The sequence below is a fragment of the Thalassophryne amazonica genome, chromosome 14, assembly GCF_902500255.1.
Source record: "Thalassophryne amazonica chromosome 14, fThaAma1.1, whole genome shotgun sequence".
Taxonomy (NCBI): domain Eukaryota; kingdom Metazoa; phylum Chordata; class Actinopteri; order Batrachoidiformes; family Batrachoididae; genus Thalassophryne; species Thalassophryne amazonica.
Genome location: NC_047116.1, coordinates 36,007,081 through 36,029,433, shown reverse-complemented (window position 1 = coordinate 36,029,433; position 22,353 = coordinate 36,007,081). Strand labels below are relative to the sequence as shown.

Here is a 22,353-nt window from a genome sequence, read left to right as displayed (position 1 = left end):
GTTGGAGCCATGATTCATGTCGTCCACTTGGTGCAACAGTTCTCCAAGGTGTGATCACTCCTTTTTAGATGCAGACTAACGAGCAGATTAGATTTTTCCAAGAAGAAAAAGCTGTTATAATGTAACAAAAAAATAATTTGTGGTCACCTTTCCCAGAGCCTCCTTCTAATAATTAAGCACCCAACACAGACGAGCACTGGAACATTGCAACAGGTTGTGCTTAACTTGAAGTGCAGAACCTATATGTCTCTCACCCGCAACAATCTTTGTGTATCCAAGAACTCTTAAATCGGAGTAAAATAAGGTTACATCACAAGTTTTTTTCTTATACATTAGTAATTTAAGGTAAAACCATACAGTTTTTTAAATCTAGCAACAAAAGTTGTGGGGTAACATGATGGTGACATGATTGATTTAATTTTCCTTACTAAACGTCACCTGTCCTGTGATATGACTATTCTCAAGTGATGTATCGTGTAGCACTATTCCTCACCATTCATTTGAAGGACTCGTTGTACTCAGATTCGCATTTATTGGCTTTTCCTCCTGTTTGTTGGTAAATGGTACGTAGTTTTGTTTTCCTACTTGAACTTTATAGGTGAAAAACTACATTGAGTGTTGTGTTTATTTTATCGTTGCAAATATAGAGTTAGCCATGCTTTTCTCATTTGCAGATATATTTGAAACCATTTCACATTGAGTTTTTGAGCACCGATTTAGCAATGTCGGAAAGACGTGTGAGACTGTCTGACTTTGTCAGAAGTATAAAGTGCACGGCAATGTTTCAACAAGTTTATGGACCAAAAACCAGCCATTTTGAGAAATTGGGCTGGAAATGCTCTCACTAGGTCAGAAAAACATAAGGTATTCTGAATGGACAAGTGAAATTAGATTAAATTAGTAAATCAATAATGCCTTTTTTCCCCTCTCTCCAAAGACAAAAGTAAAACAGTTGTACTGTAGATGTGTTTGTTCTCCCGATAGCACACAAACTCTGTGAATGTAAATTCCACCAACAGAGATCCAGATCTATTCTTTTAATAATGCCATGTCTTTTTTCCCCCTTTTTTAACCTATGCTTTGCATGCAGCTGTGGTACAGTGTGATTCTCTGTACTTTGCAAGGATGGGTTTGTTTACACTGGTTTAATGATTCACTTAGTCACTGGTGCGTGTCTGACTCATCAGGGTTGTGGAAGTCTTCCGTTCTAGTACTCATCGGAAAGTAGGCTCGAGTAGCAGAAATTAATGTAACCAGGGGCAGAAGGCGTTTCAACACATTGTCACTTATGTGTCACGTGTTGGCTGTTGTATGTGTGTGTCCCAGCTAATGTATTCTGCAGTCGTGCCCTAAAGATGGGATTTTGTCATGCAGATGTTAAAATAAACGTGAATACACACGTAATATATAAATATGGGTTTTGTGTGTGTGTGCGTGTGCGTGCTTGCTTGCAGTGTTTAAGTTCAGTTTGCACAGCATGTTGCTGAATGTGTTGCAGCTGTTGATTGGTCCTGTGTGACCTGTCATTTGGGAGAACAGAAGACTGGCCAAGATGGTGCGCGGGGTGAAAGACTGCGGCACAGCTGAGAGCAAGCGTACAAGAGCTCTTAGGCATAGATAGGTGCTTGTGCTGTTATTTATGATAATCTTATGTTGTTTTGTCTAGAGCACTGACTGTACTTGTTCTGTGAAAGTATTTTTTTTTTTTAATTAGCCAACTTGCCCACATAGAACCCTTCATTCATTCATGAGACTGCTGTGGCGCCAGGCAGCAATATGAAGGAGTCAGTAATTGTGTGTACAGTGAGCAGTGGCTTCCCTTCCCTCATATGCCTATTTTAGAAGTTTAAAGCTACAGTGGGCAGGATTTGGTGTCTTCCTACGGTGAGGTTGTAAAGTGCATTATCACGTTACAACACTTTTACAGTTACTTTTTTGTTTGTTTCCCTACATATTTTTGTTTCTTTGTGATGGGGATTCAAGCTCCCTTGCCTTCTCTTCTAATGAGCAATATGTGTGATCCTCCAGTTCACAAATATCAGGAGTCTCAAACTTGCACTGCGAGACAATATGAATGAATGAATGAATGAATGAATGAATGAATGAATGAATGAAAACTGTTTATTTCGAACATTTGATACAACAACAATTACAAGATAGATCAGTAAAGACAACAACAAAAAAGTTCCTACTGTGTACCCAACATGTCCGAAAAGGGGTAGGGTGAAGCATCAGCTTATTTATCCCTACCCCTTCTTCCCCACAACCAGTAATACCCTTTGCCACATATACACATAGATTCCTACACACCTAAACTGATATCAATATATATATATATACATATATATACACATACACCATATATACACATATACCATATATACACATATATATAACACAACATAAATATACACCTACACATACCTACGTACATACAAAATACTATATAGTTACAAGCCGAAGCAAAAAACAAAAACACCCTAACCCTCATTACCCTTCCCTCCTCCCTATACCCAGAACAAAACATATTTTTGTACCGCTGTTGGAACTGGTTCATGCGTGGACATTGCTTGAGCCCCACTCCCAATCTGTTCCAACATCCTCACCCCACAGACAGAAATACAGAAACCTTTTAATGTTGTTCGTGCCCACTGATGCTTTAAATTAAATTTCCCCCTCAGACTGTAATCCCCTGATCTGTTAAAAAACATATTTTAATATTTGCTGGAAGTAAATTGTTTATTGCTTTATACACAATTTGTACTGTTTGAAAATGAACCAAGTCTGTGAATTTTAAGAATTTGGATTGTAAAAATAGTGGATTTGTATGATCTCTATAGCCAGTATTATGAATAATTCTTATAGCTCTTTCTGCATTACTGATAGTGATTGTGTTGTACCTTTATAAGTATTACCCCATACCTCTGCACAGTACTGTAAATATGGTAAAACCAGTGAGCAGTAAAGAATGCGGAGTGAGTTGTGGTCCAGAATATGTTTCGCTTTGTTTAGAACTGAAATGCTTCTTGACAGTTTACTTTGTATATGTTTTATATGAGTCTTCCAGTTTATCTTATCATCTATTATCACCCCCAGAAACTTATTTTCATGTACCCTTTCAATATCTACCCCCTCGACTTGTAACTGAACCTGTATGTCTGTATTACAATAGCCAAATAACATGTATTTGTTTTACTTAAGTTTAATGATAATTTATTTCTGTCAAACCATATTTTCAATTTTCCCATTTCTATACTGATCCTCCTCAGTAACTCCTGCAAATCCCCCCCTGAACAAAAAATGCTTCTGTCATCTGCAAATAATACTAATTTTAATATTTTGGAAACATTGACAATATCATTTATATAAATTAGAAACAGTTTTGAACCCAATACTGACCCCTGTGGGACGCCACAAGCATTGTCCCAAGCATGATGATGTATATTCCCCCAACTTCACAAACTGTTTTCTGTTACTTAAGTAGCTTCTCACCCAGTGCAACACCCAACCCCCTAATCCCATACTGTTCAAGTTTATTGATTAATATGTCATGATTAATTGTATCAAAAGCCTTTTAAGGTCTATAAATATTCCAACTGAATGTAATTTGTGGTCTATGGCGTTTGTAATCTCCTCAACTGATTCTATTAATGCAAGTGATGTTGAACTATGTGCTCTGAATCCATATTGACTATCAGTAAGTAATTTATGTTTATTTATGAATTTGTCTAATCTATTATTGAATAACTTTTCTAATAATTTGGAAAATTGTGGAAGCAAAGAAACAGGTCTATAATTTGTGAAGTGGTGTCTATCCCCAGTCTTATACAGCGGCACAACCTTAGCTATTTTCATTTGATTGGGAAATTTACCAGTTTGAAATGATAAGTTACAGATGTATGTTAATGGTTCTACAATCCATTCAATGACCTGTTTTACCACCACCATATCAATTTCATTTAAATCGGTAGATGTTTTATATTTACAATTATTCCACAATGTCTATAATTTCATTTCCATCCACTGCTGTGAGGAACATTGAACAGGGATTTCTTTCTATGAGATTATTATCCCAATCCTCAGGTTGGGAATCGGGAATTTTTTCTGCCAAGCTTGGTCCAATATTTACAAAAAAATTATTAAAACCGTGACTACCTCATCCTTATTTTCCTTCTTGACATTATTATCAATTAAATACTGAGGGTAACTCTGTTTTTTATTACCATTTTGATAATGCTATTTAATATATCCCATATTCCTTTAATATTGTTTTTGTATTATATAATATGTTACTATAATATTCCTTCCTACATACCCGTATAATATTAGTTAATCTATTTTTGTATTTCTTATATCTATTTTCTGCCTCTTTAGTCTTTAGTTTTATGAATTCTCTATACAGTGTATTTTTCTTATTACATGCATTTCGTAACCCTTTCGTCATCCATGGTCGAACTTGGATTTTTTGTTTCTGTAGTCTTGTTTAATTGGACAATTTTTATCATATAATGATGTAAATATTTGTAAAAAAGTTTCATATGCACTATCAACATCACTTTCACTGTATACCTTTTCCCAGTTTTGCTCCTGTAAATCCTTCTTTAGTGTGTTCATGTTTTCCTCTGTCCGCACTCGCCTGTATTTTATTTTTCTCCTCTGGCTGATTCCGCCGATGGTTTCTATTATAAACGATGAAAACTGGTAGATGATCACTAATGTCATTGATTAATAATCCACTCACAGTGTTATTCTCAATATCATTGCTGAATATATTATCAATTAAGGTGGCACTATGGGATGTAATTCTGCTTGGCCTGGTGATTTTTGGATATAAACTCATACTGTACATTATACTGATAAATTCATCTGTTATTTTATGCTTATTTGGATTGAGCAGATCAATATTTAAGTCACCACAAATGAACACAGTTTTTTGATTAGTTTTTGAGAACATTTTTCCCATACAGTCAGTGAATGTTTCAATACTAGATCCTGGTGCTCTATATATACAGCTGACTAATACATTTTTGCTTTTTTTCTTCACATATTTCAATAGTTATACATTCTAATAAGTTATCAATCACAGTTGTCATATTGTCTACTATTTTATAATCCATGTTCTTATCCACATACACAGCCACTCCTCCTCCACTCTTATTTTTCTGTTTACACAATTAAATTCATATCCATCCAGTTCAAAATCCATTCCTTTATCTTCATTGATCCATGTTTCTGATATAGCAATTATGTTAAATATTTTTTTAAACCGACTTAAATATTCTTTAATGTTGTTAAAGTTTGCATATAGACTTCTGCTGTTGAAATGGATTATTGATAATTGTTATCCGTTTTAATGATCCGATTAAACTGTTCATCTGTATAATAGCAACAACTGTCATTGATATTTGAGAAGAAATTATTGTCCGGGTCTATATCGTGCTCCAAGTCCAGTACATTGTGGTCTGTGTATTTAAATGTTCTCAGTTCTACTTTTCCATGATCAGCAATCCTTTGAGTTATATCCTTCTTGTCTCCAGATGTAGATGAATAGGTAGTAGATGAATAGGTTCCTCTGGTCTGTGTCATGGTGTTGTGATGTGTTTGTGTCCTCATACCTTATTGGTCATATTTGTCCAGATCCTCGCTTTAAGAAACACTATTGTTCATATTTGTCCAGCTCCTCGATGTTCCTTATTGCCATGACTTTTGCTTGTTCTGGTGATCCGTTCAGTTTGATGAATATTTTACAGTTTGAAGTCCATGTGTGCTGGATTTTTCCCTGTTTCTTCAAGAAGCGTGCTTTCCTGGCGATGTCGGCATTCCGTTTGGTGAGATGTTCATTGATGAATACGTTTGTCCCTTTCAGTTTTCTTCCTTGTTTTAACAGTGCTGTTTTGTGTTTTCTGTTGATGAATCTCATTGATGACGGTTCGTTTATCACCGTCATTTCTCCGGGGCAGAGGGTGGCACGCTTCAATGTTATTTAAATCCATTTCTATACCTTTAGATAGGAGGAAATCAGCAACCTGTTTTTCCACAGAGCTGACCTCCTGTTCACTGGCTCCCCTCCGCTCTCATCTGTTACCGCCCGTGCGTAGGACCGTGGTTTGATATGAAGACCTGTGATGATGACGTCGTTAATTCTGGTGTACTGCTCCAATTCAGCCACTCTATTTCCAGCTGCACCAGATGCCGGTCTTTCTCGGCATTCTGGAGCCGTAATGCCTTCACCTCCTCCACCAGATCCATAATTGATTTCTGTTGCTGCTTCACAACAGAAATCTCCTCTGATAGAAAGTCCAGAGATTTTTTAATATCGTCACCTTCCTCCGCTGTCAGAACCTTCTTAGGCCCCATGGTCGGCTTATGAGCAGCTTGTCGATCGCCGATGTTAACAGCCTGCGTTGTTTGTCACCGGGATGGATCTGCACTGCGCTGGTGCCGCGCGGCCTCGGTGTTTCCGCGCTGATGGATCCGCGGTGGCTGCACGAGGCCTCGGGGAAGCGGCACTTGTGACGCGCGGCTCTAATGACGCAGTGCGCGGCCTCAGTGAATTCACCACGTTGGGCCTCGGACGTTGTTGCTGTCCAGTCGTGGGGCTAAGTTGCCGGTTGAGGTGGTATTCCCACTGTCCGGGTTGGCAAACACCGGCGTGGCAGATGGCAACTACAAACACCACCTCTGAAAACTCAGGTACAAACTTTTTGCAGCTCGCTCTGACGACACGCAGCTCTGACTGACTGTCCGACTGACTGACTGACTGAGGCAAAGAGGTGTGATCACAAGACACTTGAGAAACCAACTTGAAAGAAACAGCAACAACAACAGAAAATATGAACTGTTGTAAAGCCATCTGAGCTGATTCAAAAAATGGCAGGCTAATTGTTCACCATATCCAGTGCTGGTAAATCAGTAATATGGGGACAGCAGGGTTCTCCCCAAAAATTTTTAGTATAGCAGTGCTGTTGGGAACTGTCATCGCGCGCAACTCTTCCACTAGGGGTCCTATCCATCCTTGTGTCCTGAAGCCCTAAAACAAAAATGAAAGTGTTTTAGTACAGTTTCTGGTCTGATTCTCTGCTGAATTGATGGTTAGTTAAATTAATATAAAATGTTTGTGTTTCACTGACACACTATATGTTACGAATGTGCAATAAAATTATTTGAAGGAAAAAAGAAGGTACAGAAGGCCAGTTTAAAATGTGTGAGATTCCAGACTTTTACACATTTTCTACTGCAAAGTTTGAATTCCCAAGTCACAGTATCACCAGGCTGGGGGCATTCACTTCAGAGTGTGAAAATCCCACCTTGTCCTTGTGATTCAGATTTTGACACCCCTCTATATTGTCAAAATAAAAATAGAAAAACAAAAGGTTCAGCTTTCCTCCCCATGTCAGCAGGTACATTTCTGGAAAACGTCTTTTTACTCTGCATTTTTCTGCATTTCTGAGCGTGTGATGCACATTTGAGGAAAAGCAGAAACATCCTGATGGTTGACACAGTGAAACGAACACTGCTTCATCCGATAACAAAGCTTCAGAGTTTTCATTCGAAAGTGAAGGTTCAGATTTACGAAGACTGTCCAGAGTGACAGGAGGCGACACACTTCACCCCAAAACTCTTAATTTTTTCAGAGTCTGTCGGATTTTGGATTCTAACGTGTGGTGACGCTGCTGTTTGTGTGGCTGGACACTATTGTAGCCCCGCCATGAGTGTGCATGCGGTATGTTTCCATTACACTGTTTTTGTGGTGGAGCGGACTTTGGAAATCATAAGTAGGTGACTGTTCAGAGTTTTCTTCTTCTTCTTCTTCTTCTCAGTGGAGCTGGTAAACAAAGCAGACAGAAGCAAGAGACATCAGTGACAGAAACACCAAAGGTGAATCACTTAAAATGCCAAAAGGAAGATAAGACCAAAGGCTTAACAAATATTAACATGAACAGAACAAAGAAGCAAAATAGACAATAAAATGACAGACCTAAAAAGAGGACAACTAAGACTAAACTAGCACAGAACTCACAATGGCTGAAGAATAATTAACCGACAAGACACAATCAGAATCAAACTAAGACAAGACTTAAGTGACTAAAGTACAATCATATGAAACTAAAACAGTAGAACAATTAGAGGAACATGGCCAGAAACGGGGGGCAAACCCAGACACAAACCCCGGACCGGGGCAGAACCTGACAATAACTAGGGATGGGTATCGAGAACCGGTTCCTTTCGTCTATCGTTACGAAATGATTCGATCCACCGGCATCAATAAGCTTTTTGCTTAATGATTCTGTTATCGGTCCTTCAGAGTGACCCTGCAGCGGGTCTGTAATAAACTTTTCTGCAGCGCAGCTTTGCTTTGAACCTTGAACCAATCGAAGCAGTGGTTCGCAGATTGAAGCAGTGCTTCGAGCTATTGCTTTGTTTATTCTTTCTTTCTTTCGCTTAATTTTCCCCCGCTGAAACCCTAAAGAGCATACGTCTGTGAGTATTATTTACCTTTTTTATATTAAACTGACCTGTTATGGTCTTCTGAAACAGTTGATAGATGTATTTTCAAACTTAAAAACGGGAGCGATGCTAACGCGTTTGCATGTCTATGGCATTTTCAATGTTAAAAGTTAGCATTAAGCAGTTGCAGCTGTCATCACATTCGGGTGCATTTGTTTTCAAATTGTAATATTTTTTAAATTTATTTTTGTTTATATATTAATCTAATGATTATTATATACAATATTTGCTTATTATATACAATTTTAGAGAAAGAGACAAAAAAGAACCTGAATAGAAACACAACAGAAAATATTAAACCAACTAACAATGAACATACATAAATAAATAAATACATACATACAGAAATAAATAAGTGTTTCTTGTGAACACCTAGTGGCCTCCATTTTATCCCTGTCTTATTTAAGTTTAATGACAGTTTGTTTTGGTCAAACCATATTTTCAGTGTGTTAATTTCTTCAGTGATTTCCTCCAGAACTATCTGCAAAGCTAGAAAACTGCTGCATCCTTGTAAGAGCAGAATACTACTAGAATGAATTTGAATAAGGAAAGTTGTTTTTTTTTTCCTCACTAAATGGATGCTGCACTCACTCCAGTTTATCATCTGGAATAGTCCCAGATTGCATTTCAGAGCTTCTAGAATTGAAACATTTTCGTGCAGGTGGTGTTGGGGGGTAATTTTGGGTTTCATCTTTTTTTGTTTTTCACCACTTTCATCCCTGAATATGTCAACCGTGAGTCACTTTTGTGCAGATTAAAGTTACTAACTGGGACTCCTGTCTTGTTGCGAGAAAGAAACGAGAACCGTCCTCCGTTCTGTTCACACAGCTCCAAACGCTGCGCGGCTCTCTGCCGAGTCAAGTTAGAATGATAGAGTCCAGTTGGAATTAATAACTTCAAAGCGAAACACCGTTTTGTTTATTTTTATGTCCAGAGATCAAGGATACTGTGACCAATTTCATATTTATTTACTTTAAGACTCAATGAAATACTTAGAAAACCTGTAAAGCCTACTTTTAGTACAAAATTCACAAGGTATCGATAAAGAATCGGATCGATAAGCAGAATCGATAATGGCATCGATATCGATAAAATCTTATCAATACCCATCCCTAACAATAACGGTGTTTTGATAATACTGAGAACTGTATATCAAACAGTACGGCACTGTATGGTAAATCTGTCTGAAGTAGACAGTTCTTAAAAACTTATGCAATTGCTATAATAATGATAACATTATTGAATCCTGGGTGGCAAGAAATAAAGGAAGACATCTTGATACCCAGACAACTCCTGAAGGATTTGTAGCCTTCTGTGGCTATGATAGGACAAGCTGTGCATTGGGCACCATTTGTCTGTTGTATCACTAATTTTACAGTTTCATGCTGGGGTGGCTGTTGTATGGCTGGGGGGGCCTGGCTGCCTTTTTGTTTCTGTCTTTTGGTTTTCCTTCCAGGTGGCTTGCATTTGGGACTGAGTGGCTGTGTAGCTGAAGTTATCAGGACCTCACCCTGATCACCTGCGGCTCGTCAGGACTCACAGCTGTGGTGCATCTATATGGATTGGAACATGGTGGCATTTAAGACTGGAGTATACAGTGTGTATCTGCCAGAGACTCGACCTTGTGACCAGACGGGTGAGATTGTCGTCTCGGGAGCCATCTCATCATCAGTGGATGCAGAGAACGTCCAGGGTTTGATGCACGGTCTGTGAAAGAGGAGGGGGTGAGGTCTCACGCTCGTCAGCACACTTCCTGAGGTACGTTAGATTTTGTGACTAACGTTTATACAGTCAGTAAATGTGGTGTCCCTCACACCTTATTATATTGAGCTGTACGTTAGTCATGTATCGGCTTCCACTGCAGTGGAGTTTTGTGAACTGGATGTTCCATGCCTGCAGGTTGGGAAGCTGATTAGTAATTAAGCCAGGAAGTGTTTGCTGTTTATGTACACTTTTGAGTGGTCTCTCTGTGTGTAGAGTGTGGACTCACATAATGGTTCCTTCTTTCACAGACTCGGTTTGTTGCGGCCACCTGGTGGGTGTCGGCGGGGTCCTTGGGTCCGAACGGCTTCTGGCTCCGGACCGTTAGCGCTGCTGGGAGCGCACCGTATCACCACCATGCCAGACCGCACACTCTTTTGTTGTTTTGTATCACATCACTGTTATGCATTAAATTCAGTTAGCCTTTGTACCGTGCTCTGCTTATTTCATACTGGGTCCTTCAAACGCTGGTCGGTTCTCCGAGCTGCGTCCGACACATAACAGTAGTCTCTGGCCAAACATCACGGACCCAGTGGTAGCAGAGACGGTAACGCGCCGGGAAGGCGGCAGCAGACGTTCAGTAGTTATCCGGATCAGTTGCGGGTGCTCTCCGCCCGGATGGTGCGTGTTTGAGACCCATTACTGAATACTGATTTGTGCTCTCTTGCAGCCGTGTTCCTGTGTTTGTGCCTTACCCGTGGGTCGTGGTGGAGTGTGACTGGCGACGGCTTCGCGTCACGCTCCGACCGGATAAGAGGTTTAAACGGGAGCTGCAAGAGTGTGTCTGTAATGGGTGCACGCGCACAGCGGAGCTCTGTGGCACGGGTCGCTGAGCTTCCTGTGTTACAGTTGTAGCCCCGTTTCCCCGGATAAAGATAACTACTGCGTCTGTTGTATCAGCTCCGGCGTTATTTAGTTGAGCACATTTTGGTTGTGTGTTGCACACAGCTGCGCACGAAGATGCAGCTCGTTTGTTTTCTGTCACCAAAGGGGGTTTTTTCATTTTTAGCACTTTGGCTCCCTCTTTTGGTGACTTAGTCACATTACCGTTAAGCTCTTAAGTTAGAACAGGTGTGTTCGATTTGTTTGAGCTTAACGGTATACGTCACTGATTTGTTTTGTGTTAGTTCATTTCGTGTGGGTGTTTTTTGAGTTGGTTTTTGTGTGGGATTTATTTTTATTTTTTTCCACTGTTTGTGTCTGGGGTTGTGACCCTGCAGCCTGTCTAAGAAGAAAAAAAAAAAAAAAAAAAAGGACCCAAACAACTGTATGTTGGTCTGTTAGTCTTTCTTTTTATTTCTTTTTGTTTCACCTCCCCAGGGTTTGATGGGACGGTCCCCTGGGGGGTGATGGGGTGGTACTTGGGGTTTTTTTTCTTTTTTTTTTTTTGTTTTTGTTATGCCCTCTCTTCTCCTCTGACTCCAGCCGGGTGAGCCGTAGTGTCGGCGTTGCTGGAGGGGTGCAGTTTGGTTGTGCTGGGCATTTCCCAGGTAGCCTCTGCACCCGGGAGGGGGGGGGGGGGGGTTTGGGGTATTTTCTTTTTCTTCCCTCTCTTCTCCTCTGGCTCCAGCCGGGTGAGCCGTAGTGTCGGTGTTGCTGGAGTGGTGCAGTTTGGTTATACTGGGCGTTTCCCGGGTAACCTCTGCACCTGGGGGGGGGGGGGGGGGTGTTTTTGATTCCCTGTTCCACCTCTGGCTTCAGCACGCCTTTGGCCGTCTGCCATCGGCGTGGCTGAGGTTTGGGGCAGTGGGATATACCCGCAGCTAGTGGCTGGTGTAGAAGTCGGAGGAGTGGCGCCGTTTTGTGCCGTTTGCCATAACCGCTGTTGCACTCCTCCCGGTTGGCTTCTGGGGTATAGTCACGGTTGGTGACACTGGACGTGCTTCCAGTTTCCACTGCGCCAAGGGGGTGGGGTTGGGGTTGTTTTGTTTGTATGTTTTTTTTTTCTCTCTTCCTGTTTTTCCCCCCAGTTTCCGCCCTCAGGGTTTGACTGTGGTGTCCTCTGGGGGGGAAAGGGCTGTGGGTCCATCTAGCCATAGACGGCCGGGGCTGGGTCCGTTGGTCATGAGGGGAGGCGTCTCCTGGGGTTGACGAGTGGTCCTCTGGGAGGCGCTGGGAGTCCCCGTGGGTGACGTTGGATCCCAGAGGGACCTCGGCTGTGGTTATTACTCCTGGAGCTGGCGGGAAGTCCTCTGGGGGGTGTTGGTCCCTACATGTCGTTTGGGGGGGGGGGGGGGTGTTTTAGCGCTTTTATTTGTAAGCTTAAGTTTGGGGTTTTTCTTTTCTCCTCTTCCCGGGGTTTGATGGGACGGTCCCCTGGGGAGGGGGGGTGTTTGGTTGTTTGTGTTTGTCTTTTTTGTTTTATGACTAAAGACCGAACATGGTTGGATAAAGGCTGACCGCACAGGTTTAAGAACTCCTGGCCACACCTGTGCTAAGTGACTGACTGAAACAAAGGCAAGGATGCAGCCAGAGGAGAGGACATCAACCATTCTGTTGGAAGACGAATGCAGATGCGGTTTCCAGCCATGGTCCCTGGAGGGGGGTGTTTCTCCTGGGCCAGGTTTGTGTGGTCGCCGGGAGGCTTCCCGTGAGGGTGGGGTACTGTTGTATGGCTGGGGGGGCCTGGCTGCCTTTTTGTTTCTGTCTTTTGGTTTTCCTTCCAGGTGGCTTGCATTTGGGACTGAGTGGCTGTGTAGCTGAAGTTATCTGGACCTCACCCTGATCACCTGCGGCTCGTCAGGACTCACAGCTGTGGTGCATCTATATGGATTGGAACATGGTGGCATTTAAGACTGGAGTATACAGTGTGTATTTGCCAGAGACTCGACCTTGTGACCAGACGGGTGAGATCGTCGTCTCGGGAGCCATCTCATCATCAGTGGATGCAGAGAACGTCCAGGATTTGATGCACGGTCTGTGAAAGAGGAGGGGGTGAGGTCTCACGCTCGTCAGCACACTTCCTGAGGTACGTTAGATTTTGTGACTAACATTTATACAGTCAGTAAATGTGGTGTCCCTCACACCTTATTATATTGAGCTGTACGTTAGTCATGTATCGGCTTCCACTGCAGTGGAGTTTTGTGAACTGGATGTTCCATGCCTGCAGGTTGGGAAGCTGATTAGTAATTAAGCCAGGAAGTGTTTGCTGTTTATGTACACCTTTGAGTGGTCTCTCTGTGTGTAGAGTGTGGACTCACATAATGGTTCCTTCTTTCACAGACTCGGGTTTGTTGCGGCCACCTGGGGGGTGTCGGCGGGGTCCTTGGGTCCGAACGGCTTCTGGCTCCGGACCGTTAGCGCTGCTGGGAGCGCACCGTATCACCACCACGCCAGACCGCACACTCTTTTGTTGTTTTGTATCACATCACTGTTATGCATTAAATTCAGTTAGCCTTTGTACCGTGCTCTGCTTATTTCATACTGGGTCCTTCAAACGCTGGTCGGTTCTCCGAGCTGCGTCCGACACATAACAGTGGCACAGAAAAGTTGTGACATTTTATCTATACTTTGCCAAAATGCACATGGGAGTTCCCAGTCTAGATTTAATCTGGTTTCTTGTTATGGAAATGCTCTTGTATCATTCCACCATAGACTGCACAGTTAATCCATTTATAATCCATTAGTTATTTTGGAAAGGGGGACCTGCATTCACCAGACTAATAATTCAGAGAGCCATTGTAACAAACATGTTGACTGCTCAGGCTTAAAAATGAACGCATTCTTTATTGTTGAGCAATGTCATTGTGTATTGGGTTTGAAGTACTGTAAGCAGGATGTCTTGGTATTCTTTTCTTCACTTCAATGCTCCACCATGTCATAATGTGCAGGCCCTGCACAGGAAAAGTGTTCCTTGAAGGATAGTTTACTTCTTAATGTCATTAACTGCATGACCAATTTAGTCAGCAGTAAGGAGAGCAGTATTGTTTTTGAACATTCACAGATTAAGACTGATGAAGAGCAGTAGGAATTGCGTAATACATCCCCCAAGTACCTTTAAGGCGAATCATACAGTCTAGCCAGCAGGGAGGATTATTATGGTCATTGTTAAGGCTGGTATTATCACAGTCTATAATAATACCAGTATAAATTCATCAACACGTTAATACTATATTTAAGCACACTTTTGCTTTGGGTGCATTATTTATCCCTTGTTGCGCACTGTTTTGTTTGACTAACCAAGAGGCAGTGGGGAGTCATATGGAGTGAGTTGGTTTTATATTCCAAAGGAAAATAAACGGCTCCTGTAGGGCTTTCATTAGATAGAGGCTATACACTTTGTTCTAGTCAGATGGTAGTCCTGCATGGTAATTTCCATGAATCTTTGTGATGAATGAATAATATAAGAGCCCTTCAGATTACACAAGGCTGTTTGAAATGCATGACATCAAATGGACTGCTCAGTGATGTGACACTGTGCTTGTTTGAGACTTACAGAAATTGTACAGGTTCTGATCGGCATCTTGTGTTGTACTATAGTGTTGATTTTTCTTGCCAGGTGCAGTAAATCGTATGAATGTAGGGCCTCAAGATACAATTTTAGCAGGTGAGGACAATAAGATGGCCAGCTGACAGTTGCTATGCAACGATGGGGAAACTTTAGCATTGATGACATTGTACCGCTATTCCTCAAAATATCTCTCAACATAAAGTGGCTGAACATAATGAAGTTTGATATTAAAAACATTGGCCAGCATTGGAAGTAATGAAATTGTTCAAGAAGAATATGCTGTGTAGGCACAGTATTCTTATCAGCCTACACCTTTTCGGTCAATATATGTTTGATTTATTTATTTATTTTTATTATCATCATCGTCATCATTTAATTGCTTTCTTTTTCAGTATTGATTATAATTTAATTATTGTATTTTGTTTATTTTGTGTATTCTATGGGAAATAGTGAGCAAAACTGAAATAAAAGTGTAAACAAGCATACTGTGCATGTGGCATGTCGCCTATGATTTTGTAATCAAGTGATCATCTTGGGCCATACTGTGGGAGGAGGTGTCTTTTACTACTCAGCAGAATGTCTGTGAAAACTGTGAGAAATGTGGGTGGGAGTGTGGAGATGTTTGTTAAACCTCAGTCACATGAAAATGTACAGGGTAGATAGAAACTGGTTTTGCACAATATGACCCTTTTATTAATTAAGACTGCATTCATCCCAGGATTATGTTTTCTTATTTTAAGTTCTCTCTGAATGATATCGCTTACACTGTAGAAATAATTTACCTCTTCCATTATGTTTTCTTTCCTTTAAGTTGTTATATGCGATAATTGCTGATCACATCCAAAGCGTCTAGGCTGCTGTTGCTGCAGACAAAAGCTGCACAATGTCTGTCCAATCACAGCCACAAGGTACCCATAATTATGCACTCCATCGTTTTGGTTTGTCGAGATTTGTTTTCACTGAGTGTTTAAAGGTCATAATTTGAGAAATTTTAATATAAAGAAGCTTGATTTCCCCCCCCCCCTTTTTTTTTTTTTTTTTTTTTTTTTTTTGGGGGAAGATTTGATGTCACAAAAAATAAATATGGTAAAAGCTCCGGTTCTCAAACTTTTTCATGCCACACTGTTTGTCTTTGTCATTTGACTGCAGTTACTATGGTAACCGTTAATCCTGCCTCACCAATGCAGAATTTTGCATCACTGAGTCTTTGACAGTTTGACGAGGCAAAGGAAATGAATGAGTCAGCCTTTTATGAAAGGCTGAACATGCGTGCTGAAGGGATCCTTTCCACTGACACGCTCGGATTTAAGGAGGGTGCTCACACAAAAAGATTAAAATGATCCAGACTGTCATCTGCACTGAGCAGAAAAAAACATGATCACTTTGATTCCTCCAACCACAGAGCAAGTCCTCTATCTTGCTCTTGGCTTATTTTTGGAATATTTCCAGGCTTTGCACACTTTTGAGTCGTGCAGTTTTGGATTGAATTCAGCTCCAACACACAGATTTGTGAACAGTATTTCAGAGAAATATGTCTTTTGTGTATATAGAAAATGTGTTAGATCTTTGAGTTCCGCTCATGAAAAATGGGAGCAAAAACAAAGGTGTTTATATTTTTGTTCAGTGTAGTTTTTGGAATCCTTTTTAGAATATGCAGTATGTACCTTACTGAGTAACTGTAAATCATGCAGTCAGTCAGAGTTGCCGATTTGATTAACTTCCACATGTCAGATGAGTTCACAGGCTTAAATGAAGCCGCAGTGAGTTTGTTTACGACACCCGTCTGTCACACGTCACGTGCTGAGAGAGCACATTTTAGTGTCTGCAGAAGATGGTAAATAGTTTGGCTTCATCTTCGATTGTTTACCTGACTTTCTGTACTTGTTGTGTTTGTACCAAGATCTGAGCTCACTGTTAAGTTGGTGTATTTTTTCTTCTTTTTTTTTTAATAGTAGTAGTAATAGTATGATGATGCTTTTTCCACCTTCTTCCTCACGTGAGCATTTGTAGTGCATAGTTATCACCAGATCTGAAATAACCCAAGTGTGTGATTTTGATTTTCGACTAGGGTTAGCTTCTTCATGTCTGGTTATACTTTGCTAACCGAGCCATCATGCGAAACATCAGTTCACACTCTTGAAAGTTCTAATCTGATCTCCTAAAGAAAACCCTACATAGCCCACAACATGCCTCAGATGTGCAGTAGAAGACTTTCCTATATACAATCTAGAATTTTTGGCCAATATCAGACTGATAAAATCTAAAATATCGGCTCCACACACCTTGAATTTCTATATTAGATGTGTTCATAAACTTTTGACAATTAGGCACCACTGAAATTGCTCCCCTTTTTTTTTTTAATTAGTTGGTCATACGACCAGGACCATGTTGAAACAAGTGGTTATTATAGATGACAGGTACCCACTTATGATAAGGGCCGCAGTATGCTGGAACCAATGCCAGTGTACATCAGGTGAAGTGCACGTTTGATCCTGGTTAACACACACAACACACACTTCACAGTTGCCTTTTAATGTACGCTGCATGTTTTAGTCTATGTGGAAGGTAAAGCATGTAAATGCCACCCAGCTAAATTTAAAGGTAGGGCCTTCATTGTCGCCCATGTAGTTGAAAGAATTTGTGAAATCACTAGTGTGTTAGCTGTTTTGGAATATGTCACATTTAGCTGTTTAATCCATGTAAAGCTTTAGTCTTAAACATTTAAGTTGGATCTTCCCACATTGAAATAACAAATTGAGTTGGTACTAATCTCTAATCCTATCAAGTCAAAACCATTGCAAGCTTATGACTAACATGTTTTCCCAAAGGGCAGAGGTTCCCATGCTGTCACAGATTAAGATGAGGGACATAGGTAAAGTAGAAGGGCACGTGGGGAGCACATACTTTTCTAGAGACACAGGACAGAGTCCTTGATAACCTGAGGAGAGTCTGAGTGTTTTAGCTGTGCTTAGTTGTTCAAAAATATCTTCTTAAAAGTGTTCAGGAAAGTCAGAGAAAAATCAAAGTCCCAAAGCAACAGTTTTTATTTGCCGGCAAAGGAAGCAAAAAAAAAATAAAAAATCAGTCATCAAAACACCCGAACAGCTTCAATTTACACTTGTTTGCAGTCCCCTTAAAGGTGATAGAGAGAGGTTGAATGGGGCATTAATCCTTGTTCTGTGATGTGATATGTAGCCCAAAAAAAATTGGTTGGGTCTGTAATGGCTCAGAACCTTCCTAAAAGGCTCTCTGAAACAGCTATGTTACTATGCTGGGTTTAGAATGCCTCGTTTGCCTTTAATGGCGTCATTTCGGAGCTTATTTGGCAACCTCATTATGAAATGCAAGTAGGTGGCGCTGATTCCAAGCATTGGAACCAGAAATTAATTTAAAAGAAAATGAGCTGTCAGAAAAATATGCCGAGCCACTATATCGAGACATTTGTGGGCTAAAATTCCAAATGAAAGAAATTTATAATAGAAAACTGGCATACTCTCTGTTTCATTTAAAAATCACTTTCCATGAGGGAGGGGAAAAGACTGGAAAAGTATTAACAAGACAAGTTAAAAAGCAAGAATATTTTAATACTATCCCAGCGATTAAACAAGGAAATAACCTGGTCACTTCCGTTATGAATTTCTATACACTTCTGCAGTGTCTGCAGAAGTGGTCACCCCACAGTGACATCAGTCAGTGTTATAAAAAATGGTTATAGCTCCACAGTTCCATTATTTAATTATGATGTTACCACTTGCAATACCGTCTACCATCTTTAAACAGTATGAAAAGGTGATCAAATAATTTTTATGGGAAGGGAAAAGAGCAAGAATAAAACTGAAAAAATTGTATGCGCCTAAAGAAAAAAGTAATCTAGGATTGCCCGATGTGAATTTGTACTGCCTGTCATTTGAAATGGCCAAATTAGTTAAACACTGGGAAAAGATCAAGCATGGAGAAGAATGGGTAGCTATTTAAGAAGAAATTTGTTTACCATTTGATCCTAAACATAAATTGTGCCGGAAATCTGACACTACTAACCCAGTACTTGCACATTTGAGCCAAGTGTGGATGAGTGTACGTAAAATGTTTAAATTTCAACACGGAGTGCAAAAGTATTCATCTCTTTGGAATAACCCAGCTATTTGCATTGGCAAAACACCAGTGTTCTGGAGGCATTGGCATTCTTGTGGCATACATACTATTGAAGACATATATATTAATGGGCAATTTATATCTTATGCCGATCTTGTTCAAAAATTCAAACTGGAAGGGAAAGGCAACTTTTGGAAATACTTACAAATGAGGCATTGTGTGACCTCCGAATTTAAGAGGGTGGTGAAAATATAATTTTGGAATACATTAACATGCCACGGGAACGCCACACAGCTTCACAGTTTTACAGGGTCATGAACGATAGCCGAAGTGGTGACTCAGTAATGTTATACTTGTATGGCAGACAGACCTGAAAATAGTGTTCTCCAACAAAAGATGGTCAGATATTTTGTCAGACAATGGGAAATATGTGAAGAAAGCCAGAAGCAAATGCATATAGTATAAACTTTTACACAGATACTATCATATCCTACTGAGATTACACAGTATGAAACTTATGTCTGATGATTGTTGTTGGAAATGTAACAGTGAGGCAGGAACATATTTGCATTGTCGATGGGAATGTTCTTCAATAATGTCATTTTCGGCCAAAGTTATAAAGGAGTTGAGTGACTAGTCTGGCTCACAGGTGCCTTTTAGCCCAGAACTGTGCTTATTAGAAGAACGGTACCAAATGCCCACACTTCCTAAGTGAGTATTTACTATTTATATGACTGGGCTGTTGACAGCATCCAGAATAATCCTGAGACATTGGAAAACCACAGTGCACCCAGAACTGAAAAATTGGGATGGTGCGATGGCAGAACCGGCCTCCTATGAATCTATGCTCTACAAACTGAAACCTAATATCCAATCCAATCCAATCCACTTTATTTATATAGCACATTTAAACAACAGAACAGTTTCCAAAGTGCTGCACATAAAAATGATTATACAACTATACAAAACAGTAAACCCACTCAGATACTAATAAATAAATAAACATAAAAACAATAAAACAATAAATAAATAAAACACTAGGCCAAAGACAACAGAGGACCATACAACTCATGCAGAGCTAAAAGCCAGAGAATAAAAGTGGGTCTTCAGACGAGACTTAAAACAATAATAGAGAGGATGAAGACACTGACTGGGATAACTTTTAGAACTACTTAAAAATACATCATATTCCATCAAGAATACAAAGATCATCAGAAAATGAGGCTAGAACTTGAATGTCTGGATTTACCTCTAACCAGCTGATTGCAGGAAATTGTTTAGTCTTACTCAATATGTTTGTACCTCTTATATCCACTTGTAAATAGGGATGGGCATGGGGGTGCACCAGCCAACTGTTTTGGTTTTTTTAGTTACCTTTTTGGTTACTTTTGTTTATCTTTATTTTCTTAAATCCTAAAATCAATACATTTAAATGACAAAAAAGCATGATATGTTCACTTCAAGAAAAATGCAAGTATTATGTGTTCACTTTACACATGGAAGATCCCCAAGCCCGGAGATGTCATGGAAATTCACCCTTTCTTTAAAAACCTGAAATTATCATAATTTTTTCACTGGTAAGTGCAGCAGTTTGTGTGCTCGACACACTCAGGCCGAACACGAGCGCTTGTCCTTCCATTACTTAAGTGGTTGTTTTCAAAAGATTTAACCCAACTCACTCATGGAGATGGGGCCTTGTTTTTCCTCACTGTCTCTGATTGTTTCAGACGCATCGTTCAAAATACAAACTTTTCTATCACACATGCTTTGATTCTCCGTCAGAAATAGAATCACGCTTCCTCTGCATCTCCTGGATGGTGTGAGTCAGCGATGTACCTGCTGTCGCAGAGGAAGCGAAAAAAGAGTATGAGCAATAAGACGACATGACTCCACTTCCACTGCTGTGTGAACGGGGCTTTCCGTTTGTTTCTGTTCTACATTTTGGGTTTTTTTAAATCACAGCAAATATATTTTCAAAAAGTACTTCTTACATATTTATATTACAAAATCTTTGTCTCATCCAATAAATTAGAAAGCATTGTTCAGGTATCATTGAACTTTTGGGGAATATACATTAATAATGTGATTTTAGTGTGATTTGGGTGGTTAGCTAATCCTTACTGTCATGGAATACAGTATTTTTGTCCTGATGTAATCATATTTGCAGGTGCAATCTAGTTCCTGATATGGATTGACCATAGAAATATCTGGAAAGATTGGTTTTTGTCTTGAATCCGGTTCATTTGTGCTAGTATGTGTGAGAGCAGTTAGAGGACAGACACTGGTGTTTGTTTAAAGGTGTTGTTTCCTTTACTCACTTGCACATATTTGTCATGTGAGCCATTTGATGTGGCCTCTTAAGTATAGTTTCTGTTCGTACAATTTGCATCACACATGTTGACTTTGGTCACTGCTTATTGAATTTGTGCATATTGTTGGTGTTGCATGCTGTGCAAAGGTTTGACCCAAATATGGATCTATCAAATTCCTCAGTTCATCATTTTCAGCACATTTATTATGGTAATATGCTAAATGCTTCATTTCCCAGCACTAGTTACCTCCACCAAGGAGGTTATGTTTTCGGTCACGTCTGTTTGTTTGTTAACAGGATTACTCGACGGATTTCAATGAAGTTTTTACCAGGGGTGTATCTTGGCCTAACTTAGAAGTCATTAAATTTTGTTAATGATCCAGAACACGATCCGGATCCAGTAATTTTTTTAAGGATTCTTTATCATTGCAGGATAGGGCCAATTTCAACATTTGTGCATCTAACTTCATGAAGACGGGTCACAAAGGCTGAACAAAAATTAAGTTACAACACAACAATAATTTAGCATTTGTTTCTCCTCATTTAATAAACTTATTAGAAAATAAAAAAACTATTTAGTTCATAGTTCATTTAGTTTCACAATACACCGTAAGGTGTATTGTGAAACTAAACAAATAAAAAAACTTGTGTAGTTCATGCAGTTTCTCTTCATAAATACATTTGCTGAAGATGTAAGGATTTAACCACTGAATCTGAAACATGACGGTAGATGCATGAAACGACGTAGAATAAGTCTCTTTACCAAAGGGTATTCCATGTGACGTCAGTGACCCTATGGCCTTGGTGGAGGTTTGCGCTCTCCGAGTGCTTCTAGTTAGTAATAGTTTTATTTTATATGTACAGCAGCACTTCTATGGTTCTTTAACATTCAGTTGAAAGGAAAGATGGTGTTCAGTGCTCTTTCAGTTTTCAATTTCAGTGGAGCTTTATTGACATGGCAAACATACATTTACATTGTCAAAGTTAGTGTTACATAGAACAAAATTTAAGAAGATGTACATACAGTGAATAATATTCTACAGTAAATAAATGTGTAAACAGGAGATGTGAGATTGAAATAATCGTAAAAATTGTTTTCCATGTATAAAAAATACTATCCTGTAAAATGTGTTATGTTGTACATAGATAAAGTGGCATAGCAGTTCAATCTCCTGTTTTGGGTTTATGGTGGTTTATGTCCGTTGCTCCTTTATTTTGTGTCACTCTTTCT

General features: G+C 39.9%; 1 protein-coding gene across 2 annotated transcripts in view; it reads left to right on the top strand.

Moving 5' to 3' along the window:
* LOC117524164 (protein FAM126B-like) overlaps positions 1 to 22,353 on the top strand; it is a 126,919-nt gene that overhangs the window by 41,502 nt on the left and 63,064 nt on the right. The gene's annotated exons all lie outside the window — the stretch shown is intronic.